This window comes from Branchiostoma floridae, chromosome 7 (assembly GCF_000003815.2).
Source record: "Branchiostoma floridae strain S238N-H82 chromosome 7, Bfl_VNyyK, whole genome shotgun sequence".
In the NCBI taxonomy this organism is placed as follows: Eukaryota; Metazoa; Chordata; class Leptocardii; order Amphioxiformes; family Branchiostomatidae; genus Branchiostoma; species Branchiostoma floridae.
Window position 1 is genome coordinate 19339756 of NC_049985.1, and position 7367 is coordinate 19347122.

Sequence of the window (7367 nt, forward strand, 5' to 3'; positions counted from 1 at the left end):
AGAGTAGTGAGGGGGATAGAGATTAGTGTTATACTGTAAACTGTAAGAGTAGTGAGGGGGATAGAGATTAGTGTTATACTGTAAACTGTAAGAGTAGTGAGGGGGTGGAGATGAGTGTTATACCGTAAACTGTAAGAGTAGTGAGGGGGGTGGAGATGAGTGTTGTATTGTAACCTGTGAGAGTTAGTGGGGAGGGGGATAGAGATGATCATTTATGATCATGATGATTATTTATGATTATTTATGATCATGATGATTATGATCATCATGATCATTATGATGATGTAACCTATAAGAGTAGTGGGGAGGGGGAGATGTGAGTGATATTATCCAATGTTTGTATAATAGTTATGTGTTATCAATGAACAGTAACTACCAGTATCATGGCAGTATGACAGATGGAAATTACAGTAACATGTTTTCTGTTTATGGACATGAATTGCTATAAATGTTGTTAATAATGCCCTAATTTGCATGATAATAGCAACAATATTATGATATTTAGCAAGATGATATCTCAAGTAGGAATGAGGGTAGTTTTGAATATTCAGCTCAAAAGGACTTTTGACTGAGGTTATGCCAATGACATATTACAATATCATACTACTAATGTGCTACTAAACACCTTGATTGCATAATTAATGTCCGAATATTACTAGTATGTTCCCTTTGACAGACTTGGTACGTGGTATAAAATTTATACCCATAGTATAGGGAGGTTAGCTAAACATGTCAATATAATGAATTATATCAAAGTATATCCTGGATACTAATTAGGACCAAATGAGCATAATCATGATAATTTGGACTATTTCTCTCATAATTAATGCTATGGGTGTCATATTGGAGGTGAAGGGAAGGTGCATACAACAAAATGTGAATTATGTTAGTGAGTACTTCATGTGCATATTTGATGCAGAAACTGCTAATTTCTTCTGGTCAATGGTAGGGATTTCCTATAAGACATGTAGGTAGCTCTAGGATAGGTAAATACAATGGCATGTGGGTAATGCTCATGATGACCTTATTTCCATTTTAATGCAGAAACTTCATTAATGATTCCTTTTGTGGTAAATGGAAGGGACTTCATGGTGGAGACATAAGATTAAGAAGCTTGACAAATAGCCAATTCCAAGAAGTATGTGTTGTGCTACTTAGCATCTAATCTGCATAATAGATAATGACATTTTATACTTTCTTTAATACTGAAATATCATGCATTTTGTTCAAAATGTTACATTTTTATATAGTTGACAGTATAGTCATTAGGATGTAACAATGATTAGTCATTGTGAATGAAGATTCTTGATATTTATATTTCATAACATACTATGAAATATTATGTTTTATACAGGTGATGTTGTGCTGTGGATCTGAGGAGGGGGACAGCTGTTTTAGCCAGTCATATATCATTCGGCTTGATGGGAATTAGACAAACTTGGCCAAGCAACCACCTGTCAACATATCAAAACAGTCCCATCCATTCTTACAGAGTTTAGAACCCTTCCCAAGCTACCTACTGTCTTACCCATTACCAGCAACATTTTTGTAGTTTTCAGGGGTCTTTCACACCTCTCTAAACAACCAAAATTGACATAAAGCCCAGCAGCAGCCATGTCTGATGAAAGCTCCTTGGTCAAAATGGGAATGTCTGCATGTTCTAGCACTAGCAACCATTGATTTTATTCTAACATCATAATCAGAAACAATCCACAAATTAATCTTCACAACAATACCACCATGGATATAGATAGATGCAGTTTAACAGCAGTAAAAATTTGTTAATGACAATAGACTATTATGTATCTTTTTGGGACATGTGATTGAATTCAGTAAAGCACATTAAAACCTTGCACTGTGCAAATAGCACCAGTGGGCATTTTGACATACTGAGAAACTTATGAAAGCACTTGTTTGGTCTGTTTAGGAACAGATAACTACAAAACAAACCATGTTTGATTCATTGTTAGACAAACTCAGCACTGATTGTTAAACAATGGTTTCTTGAAATTTGTTTAACTAACATGGAGGTTAAAAACTGTGTAAATACCTTTCATGCGAACTAAGATATCCTGCAAATGGGATCATTTATTATGTTTTTGGCCCAACCAACCAACTAGATCCAACTAGTTTTGATCAACTAAATGACCTCAGCATGCATTTTTGCTCAGTCCCATGATATATATGTATATATGAGTGGTTCCCCACGACAAGTTTGTACATCATTTCACTCAACTGTAATTATATAACTCTGGCTATAAATTGTTGTTGTTTGATTACAAATCTTGTTTCTAATTTGGCATTGATATTTATACATGACGTCATGTTTGTTCAATAAAATTTGGCCAGTATTTAACGAATATGACTTTGTTTATTTCATATTGTTTAATAGCAAGGGCTAGTTATCATAAACTTCAGATGAAGGTAGGAAAGAAGAGAAAGTTGACCCTTCTGGATTAATACAAGGTGCATTATTGACTATGCATCATCACATGCCCCTTATATGCAACATCACAGATCAAAACACAATATCTTACTTATCTAATCTAGTGTGATCTAGTGTGAGTATAAAATGTAACTAGCAAACTGTACTCAGCCCTGGGTAAACCCTGGAGACGTGATTAAAAATGACAATGGTAGGACAAACTCTGAGCTATCTCATAGTTTTGATTATTTCAAGCTGGAAAAAAACCCTCTTGCTAGTGTCACAAACACATTGAAAACGATACAGTGTGCGTAGATAAGAACTGAATGTAATTCTAAGTTGGAACGCTTGGTAAGATTTTAAAGGATTGACAACTTGGCTTGATAAATGGGAACTTTCTCTTTGACTGAGACTTGCAGATGAAACAATTACAACTTTACAATATGAACGAACGGTCGGTATAGCATATTATAAACTAAAAGAGAAATTGAGGGACGCGTCTATTCTCCAAGCAGAGATTTCGGTCGGGAGGCGTCGACCGAAACCTCCGCCTGGAGAAAAATACGCGCTCCGCCGCACGCATGCTGTTTGTAACGTTATAACGTTTAATATATAGTGGTGCGTTCTTTTTCTGGAATCAAAATAACCGCTCCGAATGACATCGCCTCGCGCGGATTGGGGGCATCTGCTTTTCGCACTCGAAATGTATGATAAACCATATATCGACAGAAAGTACAATTTTCGCTCTTTCATACACGCTAAATTTCCTGTTGGTTTGAAACCCACACCATGGTAAAAACAACAAAGGAATTTACACGAAAATTACGTGTTTTCGAGCCGTAATATTGGCGGGAAGGCGATAAAATAGCAGTTAAAAAAACTATAAGAGTAAAAAATGAAGCTGAAATATTGTAAATAACTGGAAAATAAGGAGATACAGGGTTAAATACTCCAGCGGCAAGGTTTCTTGCAAGGGGTGTTTACGCCCGGAGTCATGGAACGGACTACTTTCTCTCGCGGAAGGAAAATAAAACTGCCTCGAACTCTCGACGTGGCTGAGCGGCTGTTTAACCGGAGTGGTACATGGAATGGGTCACCTCTTTAGTAGCCCCGAAATACCACATTCTTAAAAGCCAAACCATTTCTTCAAAAATTCCTAAACAACCAAAAAATTGGCGCATGGCCAATCAAGCTTTCCCATTGACTAAATCTCGCCCTTTGGCCAGTGCAATTAATTCGCACTTCTGAGAAAAAAATATAGTTCCAGGGAAAAGCAAACATTGTCACAATCCTAATTGGCCCAAAATTTGCAACCACTTGGAGAATAGATCCTTTGTTACTTCAATCATTTAGAACGCATCACAAAAAGCCTATAACCAGTACGCACAGTTTGCTTGGATATAGTGAGTCATCATGATAGTAACATTTCAATATCACAAGCTCTATATATTATCAGTAGGTATGAGAGTTAAGATATATTGCGATCGGCTATAGTAAAATATATAGAAATGTATTTTCTCATTACCTGCAGGCGTATAATACGTGGCTTCTCCATCATTTTCGTACGTGTGCGCATATGTTTCTTGGTCTTCCTGCCGCTTGTCTGGAGCGCCGATGCCATGGCAAACTCGCCCGCGGGAACCCGCCTGATGGGCAGCGGGTGATGGGGAAGGCGGCCCGCTGGTTCGGCCGGGCCCCGAGCGAGAGGATCGCACGGGGTGTGCTTCCTTGTTCATCTGTACTGCACTGGCCAGTAACAGGTGGAAAGCCTCTAAACAGCAAAGATACTGAATAAAGAAAAAAATTCACACAATTAGTCTAAGGTATAAAGGGACTTTTATGCGTTTGTGGATTGAATGGTAGTATATAGCACGTCAAATAAACCATTTGTTCTTTCTCTTGTTGTAGATAAATGACTGCATTAACTGTGATGTATGTATTGGTGTCGGTATCAGAAAAAAAACAACGAAAAATGCAATCAGCGTATTCTTATCAACAAGTGTTTGTGCTACGAATATACCAAAAAGTTTAAAAATCAAGCAAAAAGTAATGTTTTCTCTGATTTACACTCAGCACTTATAATTAGGCAAAGGAGTATACTGGACAGTTGAACGCAAACCGATGTCGGTAGACTATCTCCATGATTTAGTTTTTGTACAACTATGCTTTCCTTACATGACGAACCCTATTCATACTGGGTTTTATTTGGATAATCTTGCCGGGGGGAGGGGCGGATGGCTTTTAAAAGCCTGACTTTGAAGCTCCTTTAATCCCTAAACAATCTATCATATGACGACCAAATTTTCAGATAATGGTGTTCAAGTATAATAGGTTGAGCATAGAAACCAACATAGGGAGCCCAAAATTTAGTCGTTTCAAGGTGTTATGAAGACCTACCTATGAGCCAAATATCAAGACAATCCATTTAGATATTTTGGAGTTATGCTGGTCGACTGTACACATACGCACAAATATACAAACTGTACGGAAAACATATTTCCTTCTAGCGAAAGTAAAAATTCAATGTGTGATGCGTGCGAACATGTAGAGAAAGGGACTTATGATAAAAAGACCACACTCTTCACCACCAACCCCTGGCTGGAGAGGTAAGTATTGACATCTGCTTACCAACGTAAGAATTTAAAGACTCTTTTATAATCAAGACAATAATGTACATTGTGTGCAACATGTTGTAACTAGAGTTACACGATCCCATACCGTCACCAAATGATTTTAAACTTTACAACTGGTGTATTAGTTATGTGTGTCATTAATTATGCATATAAGGTCCTCATAAATTATATATGTTGATCATCTCCTCCACCCAAATAACAGACGTACACAATCTATGCTAAGAAAGCAGGCATTCATTGCATTTCTCATAATCAATGCAAATGATCAGGCCCGCAGTTGAATGTTCAATGGTGTTCACCTTTACATAACTTTCAAATATTGCAGGTAAGGAAGTCCTGCCATTTACCATAAAAGTACTATATAATTTCCTCGTTAATTATGCAAATTAGGCCTATATTCGCATACTATTTATCTATCAGTATTCTTCACTTTCTCAGTTACCAAATGTTGCAATCGTCCTATAATGAAACGAATCGGGGTTTGACAAGCCAGATGGGCGTGAGGTAAAATTTTAATCCTTCCAAAAGATTTAAAATGTTGGGCGTACAGGGCCGCTGTATGTTGACAGAATTTCATACGGGCTGCATAAGCACTTAAATATATAGTCGTGCATCTGTGACCCTCCATTAACCCTTGGGGGGGCTTTTGAGGCCCGCGCTAACTTCGATGTCCTATAACGCCAGAACGGCTTACGCTAGAGCCACCAAATTTGGTGAGTTTTCTTAAAATATTGTTGGCAACAATTTTACGAAGTTTGACAGATTTTTCATTTTTTCTTGTTGCCATTGCAACCGTTTGTTGACAGGCAGTTTTGCCAAAAATCACTATTTTTGGTTCTAACTATGTATTTTTCACATTTATTTGCTATATTACTGCGATTTTGTTACATAAATAAAATCTTATACTATTCAGCATATCTTTCATAATTATACATGCATAAATTATGCTAATTTGATGACGTCATCAGCCCAAAATCCAAGATGGCGGACCGAATGGCCAGATCAAGAATAACAAGCTAATTATCCCTTAAAATTTGTATCTACCTGGTATTTTTTCATCAAAAACCACCTAAATAAATGAATTTAGTCTATTTCCATTGTCCTTTGTGATTATTTGTTGCAAAAAAAGTATTTTTAAAAATTCAAGGTGGTGGATATAACATGGCGGAGCCCAACTCGTATCTTAGATATGCATGACGTCATTTTATGACGTCATATTGACGTCATTGATGTTGCTATTGGCAACGCAAGTCGTAATAAACATTATTATTCTGTTATCTGCACTTGTTGTTACATTTTTGCAGCATAACTTGAAGTTTTCTGAGAATACCCATTTTTCATGGGTTTGGCCAATGTAATCATTGATGACGTCATAATTACGTCATCTTACGTCAACGTGACGTCAAACGTCACATTCTTGTCAGATATTATGTCAAAATTATGTCTTAAAAATTTGGTGGCCCTACGGCACGTCGTTTTAGAGTTATAGGACTTAGAAATGGAGGGCCTCAAAAGCCCCCCCCCGGTCCTGGGATGACCAAAAAAGCCCGGTCTGAATAGGGTTAAGGCAGAATAATTCCTCGAATTCGAAAGAAAATGCGTTTCTCCAGCTACAAACTAGTGATCAAACTCGTTACTCCTCAAAGTAGATGCCAGACTGGCAGTGTAGACACTCTATTCTTTGAGGTGGTGCGCGGCGGCCAGTTGTAACAATTGTAACAAAATAAAGAGCTTTGATTGCGACAAATCAGCTATTTAACCACTCCCCTGTAAGCATCTATAAAACAGTATTTATGACATTTTGAGATGGCGTTTTCCGCAGTACATTCTCTCTGTTTGTTTCAAATTGTTTTTAGTCGTGTAGGCAACGCTTCTATTAGGATTGATTTTCTAATTATTATTGATTTTAAGATTAGCGTAAAATTGATGTGTGTTGAAGACAATTCAATCTGGTGTGGACTAATGTTGAAAGCGTTTTGAGTATTTGAAAGTAATATGCTAACTGTAATTTATACAAACACGTGGGTTAAAAGAACACTATAGCTTTGATGAAAATTACTTACAACCTTCGGAAACTGATAAATAATTCACGAGGTCTTGTCTCATTAGTCTAGGTATGTCAACGATCTTGTGCTGCAGCTCTTTATTTCAGTCGTCAAGCTAAGGCTAACTTTCACATTTTAGCTTGTAGCAAATCATATCATTTGGTCAGAAATTACGTTTCATATCGCCTTAAAACGCGATTTTTCTTGTATCGACAGTTTGCCAGACATTTTGTTTTTTGAGCGCAGTGCTCATTCTTTGACAAA

At 37.1% G+C, this 7367-nt stretch overlaps 1 long non-coding RNA gene across 1 annotated transcript; it reads left to right on the top strand.

Annotated features, from left to right (window-relative positions):
- Positions 1–125: 125 nt before the first annotated feature.
- Positions 126–2646, top strand: LOC118420306. Its single transcript, XR_004831725.1, has 2 exons — positions 126–1138; positions 1355–2646. It is a non-coding gene; the product is annotated as an uncharacterized LOC118420306 (long non-coding RNA).
- The last annotated feature ends 4721 nt before the right edge of the window (positions 2647–7367 follow it).